Raw genomic sequence first — 26,921 nt, 5'->3', positions numbered from 1 at the left:
TGTGTTATAAGTATTCATATTTCCAAACTTTCTATCATCTTTTTTCCTTCCTTGATGTTCTAAGTTAACTTTTGTATCATATCATTCCTGAATAAAGAGCATTCTTTAGCCAATCGTTAAAATTAGGACTCCCAGGGACAAATTAGTTTAGCTTTCCTTAACTGTAGAATGTAATTGCTACCTATGACAAGCCCAAGGCCAATATGAGACTCAACAGTGAAAAACAAAAAGCTTCTTCTAACATCAAAAAGAAAACCAGAATGCCCACTTTCTCTACTTCTATTCAGTCAGGTACTGGAAGTCCTAGCGAGAGCAATTTGGCAGGAAAAAGAAATAAGAGGCATCCAAATTGGAAAGAAAGAAACAAAATTATCTGTTTGCAGATGACATAAACATATAGTAAAAATCCTTAAAACTCCACAAAAAACTTAGAATAAACAAATTTAGTAAATTTTCAGGATGCAAAATAAACATACAAAGTCAGTTGTATTTTTATATGCTAACAATGAAGTATCAGAAAATGAGATACTAAAAATTCCATTTACAATAGCATCAAAAAGAATAATATACTTAGGAATAAACTTAACCAAGGAGAAGAAAGACTTGTTCATTAGTTTATTTTTATCACTTCTATTTTTCTGTTAAAGTTTTCTAATTTTTTCATTTATTTCAAGAAAACATGCAATTGAATTTTGAAGCATTTTTTATGATGACTGCTTTAAAGTTGTGGTCAGATAATTCCAATATCTGATTTGTCTTCTTGTGTTAGTTGATTTCCTTTTCTCATTTAAACTGTAATGCTTTTGATTACTAGATATCATAAGTGATTGCTTATTGTGTCCTAGACATGTTTTTGATTATGTTTAGAGACTCTGGATCCTATTTAAACATTTTATTTTGGGGAGAAGTCACACCTTTTAGGTTAGTATGTAGGTATTGGCCTGCTTTGCTCTGATGTATTTCCAATGGCAGGTTTATTTTTACTATTTGCAATGTTAGTTTGGTCTGCTTGGTTTATCTGGTGCTGACAATGCTCTTGCTGGTACTGCTGATACTGCCTGGGAAGGTAGAAAGCATTTCCCCTGATCAGGCTGCTTGGTGACTCTAGGTAGGAGAGGTCCCATTATCAGTGCCCTCTGACTTCACCATGTCCCTGGGCATGTGAAGAGGCTCTTGTGCCCTTGGGAAAAAAAAAAAAAAAAAAGAGGTTGTCTGGATCGCGCTGTTAGTTACTGTTGGGTCTCTTTTGTCTTTTGCCTATTCCACTAACTTGTTATGTATTTCTGGGAGAGTGAGGAGTTTCTCGAGCACATAGGGTGAAGAGGCTTCCTGGACCAGGCCATTTGTTGTAACTGGATCCCTTTTTCTAGTTCCAAAAGACCTCTCAGTATTTTTGAATGAGGGAGGAGAGTCTCGGAACATAAGGATGAATAAACCCACACCCACAGTTATAGGAAATCCAATGAAGGCTAAGTAAAAAACATGAAGAAAAATATACCTAGTCTCATAAAAATAACTTCCTCAAAATCAAGGAGAAAATTTTAAAATGTGAAAAACTGGCTCTATTAGTTTTCCAGGGTTGCATTAATGAAGTACCACAGTCTGGGTGACTTAAACAATAGAAACTAATTTTTTCATAGTTCTGAAAAATAAAAGTCTGAGTTCAAGGTGTCAGCAGAAGTGATTTCATTCTGAGGCCCTTTTCCTTGGCCTATAGATGGCTGTCTTCTCTCTGTCTTCACATGGCCCTGTCTGTGTATTTCTGCTCCCAAATTTCTTCTTATAAGGATATCAGTCATACTGGATTAGAACCCATCGTGATCACCTCATTTAACCTTAATTAGTTCTTTAAAGATACTCCCTCCAAATACAGTCACCTTTTTAGGTACTGGGACCTAAAATATCAACATATGAATTTTTAAGACACAATTCAACACATACACAAGGAGAACACAATCCAAAGGCAAAGGACATGTTATACAGAAAGGGACAAAAGGCAGAGGGAGATATCGCTTGTCAGAAACAAGGTAAGCAAAGATGCAGAGGAGAAGCACTGGAGAAGCACCCTTAAAAAACTGAAAGCAAAAAGACAAAACAAGAGCCATCACCATAAAATTCTATGCCTACCACAAGCATCATTTAAAATTGAAACAACAGAAATTTTTTTTTCAGAAATAAAAGAACTGAAATAATTTATCACCAGGAGATCCACATTAAGAAATGCTAACATCTTTCAGGCTGAAGAAAAATAATGAAAGGTGGAAGTGTTGATATATATATATAATGAAGTAGAGTGAACCAGAATGACATAATAGGATACACACACACACACACACACACACACACACACATATATATACACAAACGCACATATGCATATGAGTTAATCATATAATTTAAATCTTTTTAAAAAGTAAATAACTGCAGGCTGAAGAAAATATATTCTGGGATTTATAACAAATTAAAAAGTAAAGGTATTTCAGTAATATCAATAGTGACAGGAGACAGACAAATTCCTAGGCAGACAGGGACAGGTCCCTGGTGAAACCTGACCTTCAAGCCAAAGACAGCCTGAAGCCTAAAATCCTAACTGCCAGTTCTGGATAGAGTCCATGACTGGAGTGAGAACTTCCATCCCTGCCTTATCCTCTCTTTCTCAATTTGTTCCTTCTGGATGATGCCTTTTATCCAAATGAATTGTGCTTTTTCCAAAGACTGCCCATGGACCAATCAGCATTCATTTCCCCATTGTAAGCTCATAAAAACCCTGGACTCAACCACACAGACTGCTACCCACTTTTGTGTCCCCTCTCAAAACTGAGAGCGTTCCTTCTGTTGCTCAATAAAATTCTTCTCTGCCTTACTCACTCTCTGGTGTCCACGCACCTTATTCCTCTTGGTTGTAGGACACAAACCTGAAACCTGCCGAGCTATGGGCGGTGGGAATAAAAGAGAGCTGTAACATGCTCCTGTCCACCAGCCTATGGGAGATAGAGAGCTGTAACATGCTCCCATTCACTGAAATACAGGAGAAAGAGAGCTGTAGCATGTTCCTGCTCACTGAGCTATGGAAGTGAAGAACAGTGACATCTCTTGGGGGCTCAGACCTCAGGACTCCCCAAGCAAAAGCTGCAACACTCCTTGGGGCTTTGCAATTGCTGGCATCTCCAAGTTTTTAGGCACCACCAGGCTCCTCTTGGCTAGACACCAGTGCCCAATGCAGAAGCTGCTTGTAGCATGCCCGGTCCAGCTGCGGGCTGAGTACCAAGCCACTGCAGGTGCAAGATCTGAGCAAGTGCAAGCTCAGTTCAGCCTGCTGGGCTGAGCAGGCAGAGCAAACCCAGCCCCAGAGATTTCCAGCTGGTGAAGCAGCACCAAAGGAATCCTGTAACAATAACATAAAGGTGGACAGGAAGAGAAATGGAAATATGAGTTTCTTTACTATAGGTAAATATAGACCTACCATATGATCCAGATATTTCACCTCTAGGTATTTATCCAAGATAAACAAAAACATATGTCCAAAAGATTTGTACATGAACATGTATGTTCATATCATCTTTATTTGTAGTAGGATAAAACAATACCTAGAAACAACCCAAATGTCCAACAAAGTATGAATGAATATAGCAATACAATGGAATACTACTCAATAATAAAAATAATTAACTATGGATTTATAAGATGCCACAGACAAATCTCAATGTTTCATAATAATTAAGGGGAGTGAAATAATTGAGACACAATCATAATCTCTACTTGCATTCATGTAAAAGTCTGGAAAATCCAAACCAATATATAGTGAAGAAAAGCTGATAGTGGTTGGAAAAAGGGATGGGTAAAGGCTGAAAGGAGGAATTAAATAGGCAAGATAAAACTTCCATGGGCAATGGATATATTTGGCCATGGATAATAGTTTCATGGACATATGCCAAAAGGCATAAATCCAGCATTTTAAATAAGTGGAGCTCATAAAAACATAGTAGTTTGCTTTCAAAAAAAAAATGGAGACTTATTTACCCACAATTGTCACTTGTACCAAATCAGCATATTTAAATATTATTTTTAAAATAATCTCAGCCTCTGATAAGTTTACAAATTCTTAATCACAAGCATCTGTGTACAGGTATTTAGGTGGATAATGCAGCTGATATGATATATTTATTAAGCCCAGTGAGCAATGTTAACAACAATTATACTCTTCATTTTAATAGAATGTTTATGTTTGATGTTTAAATAATTTCATTATCAAGATGAATAATAGGATTGACTTTGACAACTTTCTTAATTACTGATTTTGACAGGAAGCCAGCGCTAATTAGAATTTCATTTTTTAAAACTGAGTACACTGTTTGTAATCAGCCAAACATCCCTCAATTAAATCAGAGTTCTAATATTGCCCAAGTTGTCATTTTAATTACAGCATAATATATGTAGAAAATAAGTATGTATTTTAATTTTAAAATGTGACTTTTAAATGAACTAATTTATAGATGAATTTTTGATAGTCTATTGCAATTTCTGCTATATGTGATAGAGATATAAAAATCATTTTAGCATTTAAATTTCTAAAAATTAAACTTTTCTAATTGTATTTGAAATGAAAAAGTTTTTCTTTCTATGGGAGTAGGACATTACAATATGCACTACAAAAACCAAAAGCTTTTGTTGTGATCCTCTACGTCTGACCCGTGGGTCACAAGTTGACAATGTTTCCAATTTTCACCCCTCCTCCTGCCAATTTGTAGACCCTAGGGTTCCTAGTTCATTTCAAATGGTTGAGTCTGGGCTTCATTTTTGAAGGAACTACTCATTTCAATCTGTTCTCTTCATCCATGCCAACAATTAGTTGACGTTTCTCTTCCTCATGATGAAACTGAGAATCAGAGTAGCTCTTCTTGGGGGCCTCCAACAATTGTAAATAACCCTTTCTTTCCAGGAGTCCGTTTGTGTGCCATTGGGATTATATTTCTTATATTAGAAGCTGGGTATTAAGTTGCCTCCCCACCAAAAAATAGTGACTTTCACCTTAGGGTTGGTTGTAAGACTCCTTCTAGTGTTTAAGGAAATACTATGGTGGTTCTGGAAGCTATTCAGATTAGGCAGTGTTGGAATTGTCCTTCTTGTTGCCCATGGTGGTGTCCAGGCAATCTTTAATGTATCCCGCTGTACCTGTATTAATGCTTTGGACTTGGTAGAAAAGTCAATACAAAAACTACAGTAGAATGCCACCTGACTTTTTAAGGTAGACACTGTTAGCTTTATGGGGTTTATTCAACTGGGAATATGGAGGACAGTGCTGAAGTCAATAATTCATTTGGCCGTTAGGGGATTCTGTTAATAGTAGCTTTAGTTAAATGCTGCATAACACAAATTAAACTGATTTAGCCCTAGCCCTTGTCAGTCATATTAATCAGAGTCAAAGTGGCAGGCAGAGGGTACACTTGTGAGAAAATTCATCAGTAGTTAAATGGTATAGAAATGAGTGTTGGGTATTAATGGGAGACAATTTTCTATGAGTCTTTCTCATTTGTTCATGACTTTATCATACTGTGTTTTTGGACCATCTTTTCAGTTATATTTGTATAGCAAACAGCACTGGAAGATACAGTGGGTCATTCCAGGATGGAGGATGCATGGATTCCCTGAGAAGTTTAATAAAGATATGTCATTCCAAGGCAAAGATTAGGAGGTTTGCAAGCACCCTGATCTGAAAGATTGGTGGTTTTTCATACTGTGCCCTGAGTAATAAAGTTCCTTATAAGTGACCTAGGAGTCTCATGTTCTTTGCCAGAATTATGAAACTTTGTCAGGGTAACTATTTATTTTGCAAGCAGGGTAAAAATTTCAGACAGTTTACATGTCTTAGCAACCTTCCCACAGTGTGTAATCAAAGCATTAATTCCTGAGGCCAGATTGGTGATTCTTTACACAAGGAAACAAAAGTTACTGGAAAGCAGTCATAGCTACTTATGTTTAATTGTACATTTGTTGTGTCAGACCATGGAAACACTAACCCCTGTGGATCCAGAGTCTTTTTCGTAAATCCAAAGTTCTTGATATGTTTGACATTTTCATTTCCTGTGTATACAGTCACTCTAACAAATAGCCATAAGTCCCCTGGGGGAAGGATGCAGGGAATCATCACAGTGTTTGTTTACTGTGACTTTGTAGGTCCTTTTCTCTGGGGACCTGGTCATCTTTTGAGTCAATCAATTTAAGGTATGAAAACTCAGATCTGAATTGGCATAAAGCTTCTGACTTTAAATTGAGGTGTCTATCAATTGTACAGTCTCTTCCTTTACGTAGATTAAGCAAACCCTTTGCCAATTTCTTCTCTATCTTGTCTCTATGGAAACCATATTACACTTACCATCCCTGGGTATCTCTAAAGGTTAGTCACCTGCCTGTGACTAAGATCTTGCTATTCCTTGCAACAGTTGCAGACAGCTTGCTTGGATAGTTAAGCACTATCATTATCACCTCCTTTATGTCATGCCCTTTGCTATCTGGATGGTCACTTCTGTATTAGTATCTCCTTCCAAGTTGCCTGCAGACAACATCCTCCACTTCTCAATAATTCCAGTACCTTTCTCACCCAGGTATCTCCTACCAACTATGATTTGTCTTCAGTAAATCATAGTCAGTTGGAAGGCTCTTGATGTTACATGGTATCCACTAAAACATGTTCAGTTTTGTACAGCTTTTTTTGAATATTTCTTCAACTTGCCACAATAGTTCTATTATTTCTTTTTACTTAGGGTGGATCATTACTTTCTCTAAACTTCACAGGGATTTGCTAGCAGCATAATGATGCTATCTTCTGGCATCCTTATCAGGATGTTTATTTTCTTATCACAGGAGATTGCTTCCATGTTTATAAAATTCACCAAATTTTATGTTTTGCCTCTCTTGTTCTAGCTCTTACCAGATCCATTCTCTCCCAGCTCATACATGTGGACTTACTCCTATAGGTCTTTAACGATATAGTACCATTCCTCCTTCAGGTAGCATAGCTATTTATCAAGTTACGTTGTGAACAATCCTATTTGTTGATCTTCTGGCCATGAGGGGGAGCAGAGACTTATGCTGGGGGAGGCATGCTGTCTTGAGAGGCAGAGGAATGGGCTGCTTCTGAAGATCCTGTGAGGGAAACAAGTCTAGGTTTTCAAAATTTTCAAGTGCATCTACCCCAGTTTCTCAAGTTCATGTCTCAGGATCCCAGTCCTTCCAAATCAAAACCCTTACAATGGGATAAGCAGACTTGCTGTGTTTGAAAGTTTAATCTTATCTTTCTCTCCATTGCTGTGAAGGTAGATTGTGATAGAATGTGCAGGTCTTATGTTAACCTGGAATTAAAGAGATACAATTTAAAATAGGGGCAGGAGATACAAGTCAGGGTCTCTCTACTCACTAATAGGAACTGTGGGAGATGGAGTTTGAGCTTAGGCTTCTGAGGGAGGTGTCTGGTAATTAGATTCCAAGATGAATAGGGTTATAGCAAATAAATTTGGCTCATCTCCAGATATTGTAGATGTAAAATTTAAGCAGGTGAGAGCAGCGGTTATTTAGATTTTATTAGTAATTTGAAGAAGAGGGAAATACTTCAGTGTCACTGATGAAGGCCAATTTGTCAGAGACTGGGCTACTCATTCTAGTAATTTGTTCCAAAATAAAGAGAAACAGTGAGATACGATTAGAGCACCAGCCAGTTTCCAAACATTGGACCAGCAGGAACAGAGCAGGAGCTCTTCCATTTCTTTGTGGCTCCATTCCTCTTTTCTTCCCTAACTTCCTGCAGATCTTTTTTTTTCTTTCTTTCTCTTTTTCTCTTTTAGCTTCTTTGTTTCTGCAGTATGCTTTGATGGATAAAACATTTAGTTCGCAAGATATATAGAATAAAAAAAGGATAGCTACATTACATAGAAATTATGAGTGATTAATATTGGTCAGGTGAGGAATTCAAAACCATGATCTCTAATTCCTACAGAACTTCAATTTAGAAAATTGAATTTTTGTTGTTGTTGTTGTATCCAGATGGTATCTCATTGGTTTGGGGAGAAGAATAGATTAGGCGGCAAGCGCCTAGCTGAACACCCATGAAAAACTGATGTGGGGCAAAAGTAGAACCAAGGCTAATAATCATTCACTTACTAACATGGAAAAATCTGCTCCACATCAAGGAGAATGATGGCTATGAATATTTTTACTGAAACATATTATCAGTAGAAGAAAGTAGATATGGACAATAGAAGAAGATATACGTGAGAGAATGCCAGAGACTCTACAGGAACGATAATTTAATTGATTGTTTACTTATTAACATATTTAAGATAATTCAGTGGAATTAATTCCTTATTTGATCAAGAGGAGGATGTGAATAACAATGCTTTAAGATGAAAGAGATGTATGTTTAAACAATATTAGCAATTAAACAAAATGTTCATATTAAAACCAATAGAGTTAGAAGTATATTTCCTTTATTCTTTTATTGACTTTCCCTCAGGAATAAAGTAAGAACCATAAAGTCAGTAATTGCATGAACATTTCCATTTAATATCATAGGGGCTGTTGAATTCTCAGCAACTGGATTACCTTTCTGAAACTTGGAGAATAATATGGATATAAAGATGATTGTTTTCTCCTTATTGAGTATACACAAACTAACAATGTATTACTAACTTAGGTGACTATTCTCATAAAGCAATTTCCTTTGAACTTTTTTTGTAGTCAAAGCATTTCCCAATAATAGGATCTTAGAATCTGATACAAATTTAGAAAAAGATTGTATGGCATTTTAGAAAAATTATAAACTTTCAGAAATAAGTCAGAGTCAATTATTTGGGAAGATAGCATCTTATTACAGAAGGAAATGAACATTTCACATTATGGAAACATAGAAAGTAACTCAAAAAGGATGCGTGTCATGCACTATTAGCAATAATAAGTCTCTGGCAAATGCCTTTATATAGAACCTAGTCCTGATGACGGAATTGCAAATATACAAACCTCTCTCTAGAGGGAATTAATGTAGAGTTCTATGAAAGCAACATCTGCTCAGTGTCAAGAGCAGGGTGCCAGTGTGGCTGGATCACAGCCATCCAGAAGGACAGCAGATTATGAGGCCTGAGAAGAATCCTATGGCCAGAACATGTACGGCATTTTGGAACACAGTAAAGATTTCTGATTTTACATGAAGTGTAAAGATTGATTGTAGACACTGAAGAGTCACCACCTATCTGCATTTTGAAATGATTACTTAGCTTGTTGTACTGATAATAGATTGTAGGGGAAATACACTGTAAAATGTAAAAAGGGAGACCAATATGGTAGCTACTACATAGTCAGAAAAGTGACAATGGTGGCATGGATTAAGATAGGAAAAGTGGAATTGTTGACAAGTGATCAGACCTGGCCTATATTCTAAAGCCATATGACCAGATATTCTGTTGCATTATAAAAAAGAGCAGTTAGGATGCTTCCAAGATCTTTGTCCTGAGCAACTGTGTGATTGAGATTAACAAATAATGAAATAAAGAATCTGGGGATGGGATATGATGGGGTTGGGATATCAAGATTTCTGTTTTGGACGTGAATGCTTAGTGAAAAGATATATGAGCCTATAGCTTGGGGAAATATTAGAATGCGATAAAAATTTGGATTCAGCAAGATATATGTGATATTAGAAGTAATAGGATTATACCAATGATGGAAGCATTATTGATTCCAAGCAAATCACAGTATTAGAATGTAGTAGTGACGAGAATAATTTGTAAGACTGAGCTTTAAAGCACTCTACCTTGAAAGGCTGGTCTGGAAGAGGAGAGGATCCAGCAGAAATCACAGGAGGAAGCCACAGGAAGCCAATGCAAACCCCACAACTCTCTATTGTATAGTATAGAAACTGTTTTAGAGTGTCATTGAATAGACATTATTGAATATTGTCTTTACCTTCACATGTTTATTATAATGTTCATTATATATTCAGCTGTTCACATTCTTAATATGTACATTAAAATATAAATTCTTTGATGGTAGGGAGCATGTCTCTTTAGCTCACCGCTTTATAGGGTCTCATTCCTACTGTAGTGTCCAGCATACCTAGGTACTAAAAAATAATTGTCTTGCTTTTTCACAACGGGTTTGCCGCCAGAATAGAGGTGTCATGAAAACTACCCCTAAAAGCCAAAGTGGGAAAGGAAAAGACTCATATCAACATTGTCATCATCGGACACGTAGATTTGGGCAAGTTTACCACTACTGGCCATCTGATCTACAAATGCGGTGGCATCGACAAAAAAAATCATGGAGAAATTTGAGAAGGAGGCTGCTGAGATGGGAAAGGGCTCCTTCAAGTATGCCTGGGTCTTGGATAAACTGAAAGCTGAGCGTGAACGTGGTATCACCATTGATATCTCCTTGTGGAAATTTGAGACCAGTAAGTAGTACGTGACTATCATTAATGCCCCAGGACACAGAGACTTCATCAAAACCATGATTACAGGGACATCTCAGGCTGACTCTGCTGTCCTGATTGTTGCTGCTGGTGTTGGCGAATTTGAAGGTGGCATCTCCAGGAATGGGCAGACCCAAGAGCATGCCCTTCTGGCTTACACACTGGGGGTGAAACAACTAATTGTTGGTGTTAACAAAATTGATTCCACTGAGCCACCCTACAGCTAGAAGAGATATGAGGCAATCAATTCCGCACCTTCATTAAGAAAATTGGCTACAACCCCGACACAATAGTATTTGTGCCAATTTCTGGTTGGAATGGTGACAACATGTTGGAGCCAACTGCTAACATACCTTGGTTCAAGGGACGGAAAGTCACCCGTAAGGATGGCCATGTCAGTGGAACCATGCTGCTTGAGGCTCTGGACTGCATCCTACCACCAAATCGTCCAACTAACAAGCCCTTGTGCCTGCCTCCCCAGGATGTCTACAAAATCGGTGGTATTGGTACCGTTCCTGTTGGCCAAGTGGAGACTGGTGTACTCAAACCTGCTATGGTGGTCACCTTTGCTCCAGTCAACATTACAACCGAAGTAAAATCTGTCAAAATGCACCACGAAGCTTTGAGTGAAGCTCTTCCTGGGGACAGCGTGGGCTTCAATGTCAACAATGTGTCTGTCAAGGATGTTTGTTGCGGCAATGCTGTTGGTGACAGCAAAAACGACCCACCAATGGAAGCAGCTGGCTTCACTGCTCAGGTGATTATCCTGAACCATCCAGGCCAAATCAGCGCTGGCTGTGCCCCTGCACTGGATAGCCACATGGTTCACATTGCATGCAAGTTTGCTGAGCTGAAGGAAAAGATTGATCGCCGTGCTGGTAAAAAGCTGGAAGATGGCCCTAAATTCTCGAAGTCTGGTGATGCTGCCAGCACTGATACGGTTCCTGGCAAGCACATTTGTGTTCAGGGTTTCTCAGACTATCCACCGCTGGGTGGCTTTGCTGTTCCTGATATGAGACAATTGCTGTGGGTGTCATCAAAGGAGTGGACAAGAAGGCTGCTGGAGATGGCAAAGTCACCTAGTCTGCCCAGAAGGCTCAGAAGGCTAAATGAATATTATCCCTAATGCCAGCCACCCTGGGTTTAATCAGTGGTGGAAGAATGGTCTCAGGGCTGTTTGTTTAAACTGGCCATTTAAGTTTAATAGTAGAAGACTGGTTAATAACAACGCATCGTAAAATCTTCAGAAGGAAAGGAAAATGTTTTGAGGACCACTTTGATTCTCTTTTTTGCGTGTGGCAGTTTTAAGTTACTAGTTTTTAAAATCAGTACTTTTTTTCTTTTTTTTAAATTATACTTTAAGTTCTGGGATACATGTGCAGAAAAGTGCAGGTTTTTTCCATAGGTATACACATACTTACTTATTTATTTATTTATTTATTTATTTATTTATTTATTTATTTATTTTGAGACGGAGTCTCCCTCTGTCGCCCAGGCAGGAAGCGTAGTGGTGCCATCTCGGCTCACCTCAAGCTCCGCCTCCTGGGTTCACGCCATTCTCCTGCCTCAGCCTCCCGAGTGGCTGGGACTACAGGCGCCCGCCACCATGCCCGGCTAATTTTTTGTATTTTTAGTAGAGACGGGGTTTCATCGTGGTCTCGATCTGCTGACCTCGTGATCCGCCTGCCTCGGCCTCCCTAAGTGCTGGGATTACAAGCATGAGCCACCGTGCCTGGCCCATGCCCGGCTAATTTTTTGTATTTTTAGTAGAGAGGGGGCTTCACTGTGTTAGCCAGGATGGTCTCCATCTCCTGACCTCGTGATCTGCCTGCCTCAGCCCCCCACAGTGCTGGGATTACAGGCGTGAGCCACCGCGCCCGGCCAGGTATGCATGTACTTTTAATGGAAACAACTTGACCAAAAATCTGTCACAGAATTTTGAGACTCACTAAGAATGTTTAATGAGAAAAAAAAATTATCCAATGATTAAATAAAATAGATACTTAGTAGGATTTTTCATAAAAATATTTTTAAGTTTGTAATTTGAAAGCTTTTAATATTTAACTTTTTTTACAATGAATGTGAATATTTTATGTTAAAATATTTGTTCACACCTCCTCCATTGCTTTCTTCAGTTCCATGTATTTTTTGGTATTTAAAATTTTATGTACATTTATTATTTTCCATATATTTTTATTTTGTCTTGCTGAATTGTGTTTATTTTAAAAATTTACACAAATAGCTGTTATATTGGGTCTTTATAAGTATTCTCTTTTTCATAGAGTTTTAATTATTTTACATATATATAATTAATGTTTCTGGAGTACATCCTGAGGGTAAATGTGTTGTGAGAAGAAAAATGTAGTTTCTCTTTTCCTGTCAAATAAAAACCCCTGTCACCTTTGATACTTCTTTCTTCCAAGGTGTGTATGAGTTTGAGACCTCTGATAACATTTTCAGAGGAAAATTATTTCATAAAAGAATAGATTTGAAAGCATGTAAGAATGTTACGAATCTTTGTGTTAGTGCCTAGGCTAAAAAGCTTCCCAAATAAAGATGCTTTTGTTGGTTGATGTTCATTGGTTTGTGGTTGTTTCAACTTAGATTGACAGTTGTATACTGTCTGTGTGTGTGTGTATATATATAAAATATGTATATAAATATACATTGTCATTATCCGTTTTTGTTATTTTAATTTCAAGGGTGCAAATATCAAAATTAAGCAATATATTTTCAGAATATTTGATATATGTAAAAGATAGTGGCAGAAAAATTATGTTGATAATTTTAAAGCCATCTTTGTTCATTTTAGAGAAAAACTGTATTCTGCTTTAAAATATATCCAGAAGTTTTCAACATTCAATGGAAGAACATATAATTAAATATGATTTAGACTGTTTTAAACAATTCGTTTATAAGTATTGTTACTATAAATTTTATAAATTAATGATTCAATTTAATGTGAACATCCTTTGACTGTGTCAGAGTTGGGATACTACAAAATTCAGTTTATAATAATTTATGCAGTGTATGAAAAACACGAGTCATCTTTGCTTATTAGTAGGTCATTTTTCACTTTTTTAGATGAGCAGGAATAGCTTTAATGGATTTCCAAAATGCATAGTTGTTAGAGAAGCAAATTAGGTCATGATAAATAAATGAGGATTCTGATACTCTTACGTTTTCAAAGGTACAGGTAAGTCCTTACCCAGGGTTTTTAGGGGAAATGCAGCTGTTGATGAGTATTTTTTGGAAGATGTTATTACATAATTACCGCAATTATTAAAAGCCAAATAACCTAATAGTTAAGAGCTTAAAATCAAGGATGCGATAGCCTTTGTTCCGTTCCCAGTTCTGTCATTAGCTAGCTGCAGACTTTGCAAAAATTACTGTGTCTCTGTTTCCACATCTTTACAGATAAGGAAATAATAGTATCAGTTGATAGTGTTGATGTTGGGATTAAATTATTTTGTATGAGGGCCTTTAAATAGAACTGTATGAGATTTTGCTACTATTATAATTGAGATCAAATATTGAAATAATTTATGAAGAAGAAAAAAGATGTATTCACATTTAGATTCCATTTGGAAGAAATAACAAATTTCCTTTAATTGTTAGTATGACTAAAAATTTATTTCAAAGTTGCTGAAAACAAAAATTGGTTAGTCTACAGTGTCATAGTGTTTGCTTTTTAAAATGTTAAGATTAAATCATATTGTTGATACTTTATTTTTTTCTAATTAATATTTTATATGAAGTGTTCTTCTATTAAATGGGTTGATGTCTTCACCATAAAATATGAATAGAATAGCTATCTTGTCATTTCTTTTTTTCCTTCCTTTTAGTTTTTAATGTTTATGGGTATATAGTAGATATATATATATATATATATTTATGGGAAACATGGGATATTTTGATAGCTATACACTGTGTAATAATCACATCATGATAAATGGGATATTCATCAACTCAAGCATTCATAATTTCTTAGTGTTACAAACATTCCCATGGTAGCCTCTCAGTTATTTTAAAGTGTACAACAAATTTAGCCACTGTTTTCCTATCACTATAGCCACGCTGTTTTCCTATCAAATACTAGGTCTTATTCATTGTATCTAACTATATTTTTGTACCTGTTAACCAAAACTCAAGCAGAGTCCTATAAATTTTTGTCCTATCCCAACTGATTTTTGAGTACTTTCTCATTTTTGCCATAGCAAGGTATTTCATGCTAATCTTTTATCATCCATACTCTACCCCCTTGGAAGAGCAATTTCTTCAAGAAGCTTTATTTCCTATAAGAAGAGAATAATATTTAGAAATCTAGATCTGGTATTTGTATTTTCTTTGCTACTGGGATGTCAATTCGTCTAGGCCATCTCAGCAGACATGTAATTACATGTTTTTAAATGTTTTATTGACACGTACTCTTCGTTCATATTTATGGGGTATGGGTGGTATTTTGATACATGCAGAGAGTGTGTAATCATCAAGTCAGGGTATTTAGGCTATTCATCACCTCCAGCATTTATCACAGTTTTGTGTTGTGAATATTTCAAATCCTCTCTTCTAGATACTTTGAAATGTACAATATATTGTTGTTAACTTCAGTCACCCTGCTGTGCTATTGAACATTGGAACTTATTCCTCCTATCTAATTACGTATTTGTGCTCATTAGCCTGCCTCACTTCATCCCCCAAACTTACCCCCAACACACCCTTCCCAGATTCTGGTATCTATTGTTCTACTATCTACCTCCAAGAGATCAACTTGTTTAGCTCCCACATGTGAGTGAGAACATGTGATATTTGTCTTTCTGTGCCCTGTTTATTTCACTTAACACTATTTAAATATATGTATTAAACACCATAGATTACATATTAAAATTATCCACTAGTATGAAGATTCATTCCAGAAGTTTACTTTTTCCATATTTTTAATTTCTTTGTCCAACAATGAGAAACATATCCCCCATTAGCTATAATATTTTTATTTAATATTATAATACACATGAAGTACATGATTCAGATTCTCTAACCCATACTACTATGAGAAATTAATCTGCTATCTAGACTTAAACATAAGTTTACAGTTCTTTGATTGTTAACCTAAAGCACGAGCAATCTTCAAGCTACGGTATTACATTTGCTGATTTCTGTTGGTCAAGGGAAGGCAAGGCAAATCCAATGTAAATGGGAAGGAAATTTCACGAGTGCATGGATACAGAGAAGTGTGATGCACTGAGTGGAGGTATTACTGCAACAATCTAGCACAATGTGTTGCTGTACCCAGTGAATATATAGTCACCCCTTCCTAAGATACCTAAAGTTTTACTTAATCATGGCATCAGTCTTACCATACATGATTTTGTGAGTACATCAAGTCTGGATGTAGGTGCGGCACTTCTGAGGTAGCTACTTGATATGGTTTGGCTCTGTGTTCCTGCCCAAATCTCACATTGAATTGTAATCCCCACCTGTCAGGGGAGGGACCTGTGGGAGGTGACAGGATCATGGCGGGTGGTTTCCCCTATGCTGTTCTCATGATAGTGAGTGAATTCTCATGAGATCTGATGGTTTAAAAGTGTGTGGCGGTTTTTCCCCTCTCATTCTCTCTCTCTCCTGCTCCTTCTCGATAAGACGTGCCTTGCTTCCCTTTTGCCTTCTGCCATGATTGTAAGTTTCCTGAGGCCTCCCCAGTCATGTGGAACTGTGAGTCAATTAAGCCTCTTTTCTTTATAAATTATCCAGTCTCAGGTGGTTCTTTATAGCAGTATGAAAATGAAATAATACACTACTCTTTATTCAATGACCCATGAAGTAAAAAGTCAAGTTATCCAGCCCACATATGACCAAACAATGATCTCACTCTGAGGTAAGGAGGATTTTAAGATGGCCCCTAAGATTCCACATCCTGGTATACATGCCCTAAATAATCCACTCTCATTTCATGTAAATTGGACCTATGACTATGATAAGCTATGTCTCTTATGAATAAGTTATTCATCAATTAACTTTTAGTTAACCGAAAGGAAGGTTACCCTGAGTGGATCTGCTCTAAACAGGCTAAACTTTTAAATGACAGTGATGCATTGAAGAGACACACTCCTGCTGGCCTAGAAGGAAGCAAACCACATTTGTAAAGAAGACTATGTGGTAAGAAATTATAATTTGCCTCTTGGAGTGAGGCCTTTCATTTTATGACCATGAGACACTGAATTCTGCCAACAAACAGTGATCATGGAAGAGACAGCTGAGCCTCAGAAGAAACCCCAGCCCCAGCCAACACTTGAGTTTAGCCTGGTGAGACTCTGAGCAGAGGCCTCAGCTAGGTGGACACCCAGACTCCTAACCCATGGACAGTGTGAGATAATAAATTGTTTTGTGTTAGGGCGATGGGTCTGTGGTAATTAGCCCAGCTTTCTCTGTCATATTTTATTCTACCTTTGGGCCTTCCTTCATTTTTTATGACGTGGTTCATATTTTCAGGAAAGCAACCCTCTGAATCTACAGTATGCATTTCAAAAATGGGGCCAGAGGCCTCATTTAATTTGAATTTCCTCCGTCCCTTAGAGTCCAGGCTGGAAGGAGTTTTAGTATGACATTTATTTAAATAACTTTGTTTGTTTTTTCAGTGAATTTGGGGAGGATTCATTCTACGCTCCAAAAGTCACATCCCTAATTCATTTTATGACAAACTTCTCTCCTTTAAGAGTGTCAGTTTAATGTGTGACAATATTCGTATGATTTTTTAGGAGCCAGTTTGTTAAGCTGGGAAGATCTATCAGGCATAGCCTTAAATGGTTTTGAGGTTTGAAGAAAAGGCCTTACTCTGACATCCTTGCTTTAACCTTTAGCTTGAGACCACTTATAAGTTACAGAGATATGCTGTAAGACATAGTGCCTATAGTTAACATATGGTGTTGTGCACTTAATTTGTTAAGAGGGTATGCATATCTCATGCTAAATGTTCTGACCACAAAACATACAGAAAGAACATTTCGAGGTGATAGTGGTATTTTTTTTTTACCTTGGTTATGGTGATGGCATGAGTTTATGCATATGTCCAAACTCATCAATTTCTATACATTAAATATATGCAGATATTTGTATATCGGTCATACTAAAATAAAGACGTTTTGAAAATCATTGCCAGGTTGAGAGACTGAGGATGAAAAGCTTTATTTTCCAAACCAACAAGTCATTGAGTAGCTAAAAGAAGCCACATGTTACTTTGCATTTCTGCCAGAACATATCTTTAGTCAGATACACCAGTCATTAGGTACAGTTACTGTCATCCGAGGTCCTACTACAGGAATTATGTTGGCCAATTGTTCTGCCTTTACACACATGGGTTCTCACCATCCCAGCCTCCAATAGTGGTTTCCCCACAGCTCTGACAGAGATAGTAACAGTTTGTTGCAATTCCACAGCCTCAGACTTTGGGTCTCCTCCCTGCTTTTCTTCTCGAATATCAGTCTCCCTGCTTTTCTTCCAGCCTCCATCTGCCAGCTGACCTCAAAGCAAAGTCACATATTCTAACTTTTTGTTATGACAGCACACCAAGTTACTATTTCTGTTTCAGATTTGCATTTGTAATTACACACATACACATAACATACACACACCAAAATTTAGTGGCAGAAAACACGGACAACATTATTGTCTCGTGATTCTATGAGTCGGCAATTTGAGCTGGGCTCTATTGGATGTTTCTATTGTTGCTCTCTACAAGAGGCTCTCACATGGCTGCAGTCATGTGGTGGCTCATTTGAGGCTCGATGGCCTGAGATGGCCACACTTCCATAGTAGGTGGTTAATGTTAGATGTTATCTGAGTAAAATGTCTACAGCTTATTAGCCTGGACTTCTTCACCTGTTGGAAATGTTTTTAGGGAGTAAGTCCCAATGCAAAAAGAGTTTTTTTTAATATCTATTTTTGTGTTACATTTGATTTTGTTCTATTGGACAAAGCAAGTCACATGGTCAAACTCAGTTTCAATGGGGAGGTGACTAGACAGGACATACGTCGATAGATATAGAAAGGGTCATTGGGGCCACTACTCTGACAGCTTTCAGAGTCTGGGAATAAATAGGAATACTCTTTAATGGTAAGATGATGAGTTGAAAATGCTATGGCTCCTAGTAACACTATATAAAATTTCTGGTACCATGCCTGGATTTGTTATTTGTGTCTTTCAATGCAAATTGGATCATCTGGTTACTCTCATGGAGGTCACCTTTGCTACAAAATATTTTTTTCTAGACCACCACCAAGTCTGATCTAATTTTTATCCTGTTTCCTATTGGTTTGCATTACTGAGGTCCAGCAATTATATCATTTGATTCCATGTGAATTTCTAGAGGTACTCTCATTCTTTTGTAGAACACTTTATTCCAAGGATGTCCTGATGTAACTTTCTTCTGTTCCCTCAGGTGCAGAGTGCTTTTTCCACCAAAGAAGAGACATTGTACTCTTTGGGGTTATATTAATGACTGTGACTATCTTCCCCCAGATAATTTATATTCTCTTTAGAAAGAAAGATTTCTGAGCAACTTCATGTGATAATAAACCTAATTTAACTTTAAGAATCATATTTTCGAATAAGTAGGCTTGAAAGTATCCTTTCCTATTTCTGCCATGATTTCCTAATAAAAATTCTGAGCTACTGATCTACTTATAAGAATTAACTTGTAACATAAATCAGTCCAATCAATTCATGTCCTCAGTTTATCTCAAACTAAGTCAGAATAAAGGAGCCACTTTTGTCTTTAGTAATGTAGATATTAGAAAATAATCCTTGAAATTCCACTAGTCATATGTTCTCCACACTGAGTGATGATGAGAGTTTGAGCACATAGAAAAATAATGAAGATAATATAGAGAAAAGAAAATTCTAATGACTTTGGAGTTATTTGTTCTGTTCAATTCCGGGGGTTACTATTTTTTTCTAGATACATTTTCTAATAATTACACTTTTATGTATTTGTAAATGTATTTTTCTCTGTTACTTGCAATGAACATTGTTCTTGATTAATATAAAAGCCCAATAAAATCATTAATTCCAGGGATAAAGAATTCCACTAAAGAGATTATAGCAAGAAAAGTTTAATTATAATTATATATTACCTAAAACTAATCACATTTTTATGGTATATAAAAGGTTTATGTTTTCACATGGTGCATTCATTCTCAATTCATACCCTTTTTGCAGAATTCACCTCTCTGTCCTCCTCAATGCCATCTGTCTTTTGTCTGGTCTCCCTCATGTTAGTCACGAAGTCTGCTTAGAAGGATTTGTGTCTTACTTTGATATAGGTTCTGTACTCAATGCTAGGGAACAATCATTGGCAAGATGTGTTTCCTTTACTCAAAGAGGTTTTATTGGTCTATGTTTAGAAAAGAGACATACAGTCATTAGAATGCAATATTGTGAAAGTTGACAAGGGAAATTCTTGGGGTTATGGGAATCTTCAATATCTTTATTGAGAAATACAGATATATACATTTATCAAAACTCATAAAATGATTAATGAATTTGTAGTATTTTATTGTGTATAAATTATGCCTCAATAAAAGTTCATTGTAATGTGCTGCAATAATAAGAATAAATGATAAAGAAGCATATGTTTGCTGATGACAGTTTTGCACCAATTCCTTTTTATTTTTACTTTTCCTCCCTTTAGGTTTCTTACTATGGCCTTCGATAAATCCTAACTCCAGGCTTAAATTTGATCAAATATTCTTCTAGTGCGTCATGAGGCTATTGAGTGTCACAACAAAAGATTTCCATTTAATTTCATAATATGCCTGATAATAAGGAAAAAATATATTAAAAATGAAAACTAGGAAAAGATGTAAAGTCTGAGTAATTTTGGGAGATAATACAGGAAATAATTGATAAATAGTAAATTGAGACTGAGGAAATAAGAGTCAGAAAAACTATACAGGTTAAACTTCATTCTATAAGTGTTTAAACTTAACTTAGGCAGTCTGCATTTTTGTTTTTGATCTATGTTATAGATAAACCTTTGAAAATTTATCATGATCTTTCCTTTAATAAAATAAGTAGAACTCAGAATAAAATAAAGTAACTCCAAGTTAAAACTAGAGCGATTTAACCACCATCTGGAAAAGTGGCCCTGTCTATGACCTCCACAGTTATACTTTACTATGCTCCATGCTGTTTGATGTGGAGCTAGAACCTCAAACCAAGAAGTGATTTATATGCAGAAAAAATTATATCCACACATCTCTAGGGAACCATCTTCATTTATTAGTTCACTGTGCATGTTTCTTTAATAAGAAGCTCAATAAAATAAGTGTACAATACTTACATATTTATTTTCCAAATAATTTTTAGATGCAGATTTCAACTTTCCAATTTGTAGCAAGATATAAGTGCCAGAACTTAGATTTTAATTTTGTTATTAAAGTATTGTTGACATCTTCAACACTATCTTTTAAAAGTACCTTATATTTTATTATAATATTTCTCTAGCATGGTTTTTGAACTTATATTCATTTACATATTATTATTACTTCAAAAAAGCCATATGCAGGGCTTGCTGCAACTTTCAAAATGTTATATATGTGGAAATATATATTTTTTAAATGGCTGCATTGAATTGGCAAACCCAGGCTTTCCTGTTCTCATTTGCCAATGCCAGCCTTTGCTTTAAGCAACCAAATGTCTAAGGCTGTCAAAATTAGAACAATGACAAGGCAAATGAATCTGGATTTTCAGTTCACCCTAGACAGCAACAGCAACTGCTTTTGGAAACATTTTATAGATTTAGGTGTGTAAGAATAGATCTTGAAAGATGCTTTTCTTCTTCATAAGAAATAATCCTGAAGTTGAAACTTGTCCCCAAAGAACTGATGCTTTCAATATTTCCTTTCCTATATACTTTAGGATAAAATAAATTTGAATAAAACAATATTATCTGTAAATTATTATGAAATAATCACCATACAGCTTCCATTTCCTTGTTTTTAATTTCTACTTGGAAAATTTTTGAACTTATTTGAGAAGTGTCTCATATTTTAATTGAACTCACAAAATGCAGATATTAAGTAATTGATTTATCAAGTCAGATTTGCTTATGCAATTACTGTTAGAATTTTTCAAAGTAATTTACTTAAAATACCTTAAGAAAAATGCAAAGTAATATAATAAAAACAGACCAGAATGCCTCTCTCAAATTATTGTTATATGGGAAATAATAGGTTTTCTTTTTTTTTATTATACTTTAAGTTTTAGGGTACCCAGGTCTGTTACATATGTATACATGTGCCATGTTGGTGTGCTGCACCCATTAACTCGTCATTTAACATTAGGTATATCTCCTAATGCTATCCCTCCCCTAGCCCCCTACCCCACAATAGGCCCCAGTGTGTGATGTTCCCCTTCCTGTGACCATGTGTTCTCATTGTTCAATTCCCCCCTATGAGTGAGAACATGCGGTGTTTGGTTTTTTGTCCTTTCAATAGTTTGCCGAGAATGATGGTTTCCAGCTTCATCCATGTCCCTATAAAGGACATGAACTCGTCATTTTCTGTGGCTGAATAGTATTCCACATTGTATATGTGCTATATTTTCTTAATCCAATCTATCGTTGTTGGACATTTGGGTTGGTTCCAAGTCTTTGCTATTGTGAATAGTGCCGCAATAAACAGACATGTGCGTGTGTCTTTATAGCAGCATGATTTATAGTCCTTTGGGTATATACCCAGTAATGGGGTGGCTGGGTCATATGGTATTTCTAGTTCTAGATCCCTGAGGAATCGCCACACTGACTTCCACAATGGTTGAACTAATTTACAGTCCCACCAACAGCATAAAAGTGTTCCTATTTCTCCACATCCTCTCCAGCACCTGTTGTTTCCTGACTTTTTAATGATTGCCATTCTAACTGGTGTGAGATGGTATCTCACTGTGGTTTTGATTTGCATTTCTCTGATGGCCGGTGATTATGAGCATTTTTTCATGTGTCTTTTGGCCTCATAAATGTCTTATTTTGAGAAGTGTCTGTTCATATCTTTTGCCCACTTTTTGATGGGGTCGTTTGTTTTTTTCTTGTAAATTTGTTTGAGTTCTTTGTAGATTCTGGATATTAGTCCTTTGTCAGATGAGTAGCTTGCAAAAATTTTCTGCCATTCTGTAGGTTGCCTGTTCACTCTGATGGTAGTTTCTTTTGCTGTGCCAAAGCTCTTTAGTTAGTTAGACCCCATTTGTCAATTTTGGCTTTTGTTGTCATTGCTTTTGGTGTTTTAGACATGAAATCCTTGCCCATGCCTATGTCCTGAATGATATTGCCTAGGTTTTCTTCTAGGGTTTTTATGGTTTTAGGTCTAACATTTAAGTCTTTAATCCATCTTGAATTAATTTTTGTATAAGATGTAAGGAAGGGATCCAGTTTCAGCTTTCTACATATTGCTAGCCAGTTTTCCCAGCACCATTTATTAAACAGGGAATCCTTTCCCCATTTCTTGTTTTTGTCAGGTTTGTCAAAGATCAGATAGTTGTAGATATGTGGCATTATTTCTGAGGGCTCTGTTCTGTTCCATTGGTCTATATCTCTGTTTTGGTACCAGTACCATGCTGTTTTGGTTACTGTAGCCTTGTAGTAGAGTTTGAAGTCAAGTAGCGTGATGCCTCCAGCTTTGTTCTTTTGGCTTAGGATTGACTTGGCGATGTGGGCTCTTTTTTGGTTCCATATGAACTTTACAGTAGTTTTTTCCAATTCTGTGACGAAAGTCATTGGTAGCTTGATGGGAATGGCATTGAATCTATAAATTACCTTGGGCAGTATGGCCATTTTCACGATATTGATTCTTCCAACCCATAAGCATTGAATGTTCTTCTATTTGTTTGTATCCTCTTTTATTTCATTGAGCAGTGGTTTGTAGTTCTCCTTGAAGAGGTCCTTCACATCCCTTGTAAGTTGTATTCCTAGGTATTTTGTTCTCTTTGAAGCCGTTGTGAATGGGAGTTCACTCATGATTTGGCTCTCTGTTTGTCTGTTATCGGTGTATAAGAATGCTTGTGATTTTTGCACATTGATTTTGTATCCTGAGACTTTGCTGAAGTTGCTTATCAGCTTAAGGACATTTTGGGCTGAAATGATGGGGTTTTCTAGATATACAATCATGTCATCTGCAAACAGGGACAATTTGACTTCCTCTTTTGCTAATTGAATACCCTTTATTTCTTTCTCCTGCCTGATTGCCCTGGCCAGAACTTCCAACACTATGTTGAATAGGAAATAGTAAATACTTCAGTTTACTTTATATCTAAAGTCTGTCCTCTGCAAGCTTTTCAAAATCAATGCAACAGGGAGAATAAAAAGCAAATTGTGAAACAAAATAATTTCATGTGACTTTATAGACCAACCATTTTTCAAGTGATTGGCTGAAATTTTTTTTAATATGTTTAAATCAACACTATTACAGAGTTAAGAGAAGGCTTATGGTGTTTTTATTTTACTTTAAAAGGGCAAATAATGTTTTTGGAATACTCTTTTATAATTTTTTACAAGTCTTTATTTGCAAATGTATTGACTGCATACAATTCAGCTGTATATATATTCTTCTATGATAGATAATGTTATATTATTTTGGAATAATATAACCAATAAATTTTGGCTGCTATCACTCAATTTGCTATTATCTGGTGTTTACAGTACCTGTTACTGTGTAGCAACCCACTCTAAAATTGAATGGTCTAAACCATTTTATTATTCTTATGGTATCTCTGAGTTACAGATTCAGAAATGGGACAGTGAAGACAGATCTTGTCACCTTCACAATATTTGGGGCCTCAGCAGTAATTGCTGGTTAAAATACTTGAAGCTGGGCAATTCAATTTCATGTGGCTTGTTTTACTTACATGTTTGGCTCCTACTGGGATGGCTGAGGACAGGCGGTGTTGACTGGGGTATTCCAGCAAATAATGTGGATGCTGAAGAGTATATATGACAAAGTTTCATTATTCAGCTTCTACAGTTTTGCTGGAATACTTTCTCTGGGAATACTTCCTCTTGGAGCCCTGAGACTGCCATACTGGGAGGCCACATACAGGCACTCCAGTCAATAGTCCCTGCTGTACCCATTCTACAACCATCCCAGCTGATGATCCAAAGTACCATAGTGGATGTATCTTCAAAATAAAATGAAATCATCTATAACTGATAACGATATCTGAACAAATTGTGTGTGTGTATAGTTATTGAAAAGATACTTCAAAAACTCAAGTCCTATGTTAATTAGTGTGAACTATGTTAAAGCCATTAAAACATTGCCTATAATTCAATAATTGTGATAGTTATTCCTTTTGATAAAGCAGATTATTACTAAAATTGTGAAACTATCGGGGGAAATTCAGCCAGATACTGGGCGAAATTCACCCCTGATATTTCACGTAGGTTCTTTTCTATATTCCCTAAGTGTCAGCAAGTCTGAGAAATAAAGGGACAGAGTACAAAAGAGAGAAATTTTAAAGCTGGGTGTCTGGGGGAGACATCACATGTCGGCAGGTTCCGTGATGCCCCCTGAACCATATAACCAGCAAGTTTTTATTAGTGATTTTCAAAAGGGGAGGGAGTGTACAAGTAGGGTGTGGGTCACAGGGATCACATGCTTCACAAGGTAATAAGATATCATAAGGCAAATGGAGGCAGGGCGAGATCACAGGACCACAGGACCGGGGTGAAATTAAAATTGCTAATGAAGTTTCGGGCATGCATTGTCATTGATAACATCTTGTCAGGAGACAGGGTTTGAGAGCAGACAACTGGTCTGACCAAAACTTATTAGGTGGGAATTTCCTCGTCCTAATAAGCCTGGGAGCGCTATGGGAGGCGGGGGCTTATTTCATCCCTATAGCTCGACCATAAAAGATGGCCGCCCACCGAAGCGGCCATTTCAGAGGCCTACCCTCATGGAGGCATTCTCTTTCTCAGAGATGTTCTTTGCCGAGAAAAATAATTCAGTGATATTTCTCCCATTTGCTTTTGAAAGAAGAGAAATATGGCTCTGTTCCGCCCGGCTCACCAGCGGTCAGAGTTTAAGGTTATCTCTCTTGTTCCCTGAACATTGCTCTTATCCTGTTCTTTTTTCAAGGTGCCCAGATTTCATATTGTTCAAACACACGTGCTCTACAATTTGTGCAGTTAATCATCACAGGGTCCTGAGGCGACATACATCCTCCTCAGCTTACGAGATGACAGGATTAAGAGATTAAAGTAAAGACAGGCATAGGAAATCACAAGGGTATTGATTGGGGAAGTGATAAGTGTCCATAACATCTTCACAATTTATGTTCAGAGATTGCAGTAAAGGCAGGCATAAGAAATTATAAAAGTATTAATTTGGGGAACTAATAAATGTCCATGAAACCTTCACAATTTATGTTCTTCTGCCATGGCTACAGCTGGTCCCTTCGTTCGGGGTCCCTGACTTCCCGCAACAGAAACTACTAATTTTTTAAATTTTATATTTTGTCCAAAAAATAATTAACAATCTTTTGTATTTTATGCTGTCTACCTTAATTATTTGTGTGGCTTAGACATTGCACTATTTTAGGATTGTTATTCTTTCTTCTTTCCAAATAGATATTATTCTGTTTCCTCTCTATCTTTCTTTTTAATTGTTGCCAGACAGAAAAGTTTTCTATGGAATTTCTTTTTGAAGAAAATATCGGTTCTTTCAACTTCTCTTAAAAGGTATTTTTTTAGTTTTTTTTCATTCTACAAATATCATTTTCATTTAAATACAAAATTTCCTTTTTGACAGGTAGCAGCTGAATATTTTAAATAAGAAAGATATATGTATGGTATGGCTTCTCTGATGCTAAACTCAGGGATGAGGAGGTGCAACGCGTGTCACATTTCTGCAAAACCTGATGATGGCAAACAGAAGCAAGGTAGATGATGGCAAACAGAAGCAAGGTAGATGGTGTCCAAGATTCTCTTTTAGGAAGTGTTCAGATATGGCATCTCATAAGTGTAGACAGGTTTTATTTAATATGTTAATTGATAATTTATAGAAATAATGCTTATAAGCTCATTCTAAAAATGAAAATCACATGAAATAGTCCCAAAAAAGCCACAAAATGAAGTGACCCCATTAGTTAGAAGAGAAACAAAGGATTCTTCAGAAAATGAGTGATTTTAATAAATTCCTAGAAAAAAGAGATTAGGAGGACAATAATGAACTAAACAAAGCCATTCATAGCCTGAAATATGCTAATGAGGGGGCAGCAATGAGGGAAAAAACAAAAACAGAAACAAAAATTAATCTACACAATAAACCTTGAGTCTTCCTTTTTGAAATTTGGAGGTAAAATAAGAGCCAAGAGAGGGAAGTGGGCCTTAAAATAGGTCAGTTGACTAAAGATGTGTACATGGAAAGCTAAGTCAGGATGATCCTTTTTCTCATTAAACTTTAATATTTGTCTTTAGCA

The 26,921-nt window shown here is 36.4% G+C and overlaps 1 pseudogene; it reads left to right on the top strand.

Annotated features, from left to right (window-relative positions):
* The first annotated feature begins 10,155 nt into the window (after positions 1-10,155).
* Positions 10,156-11,569, top strand: LOC129458150 (putative elongation factor 1-alpha-like 3; annotated as a pseudogene).
* The last annotated feature ends 15,352 nt before the right edge of the window (positions 11,570-26,921 follow it).

This window comes from Symphalangus syndactylus, chromosome 19 (genome assembly GCF_028878055.3).
Source record: "Symphalangus syndactylus isolate Jambi chromosome 19, NHGRI_mSymSyn1-v2.1_pri, whole genome shotgun sequence".
Lineage (NCBI taxonomy): Eukaryota > Metazoa > Chordata > Mammalia > Primates > Hylobatidae > Symphalangus > Symphalangus syndactylus.
This window is presented reverse-complemented; position numbering and strand designations above follow the sequence as displayed.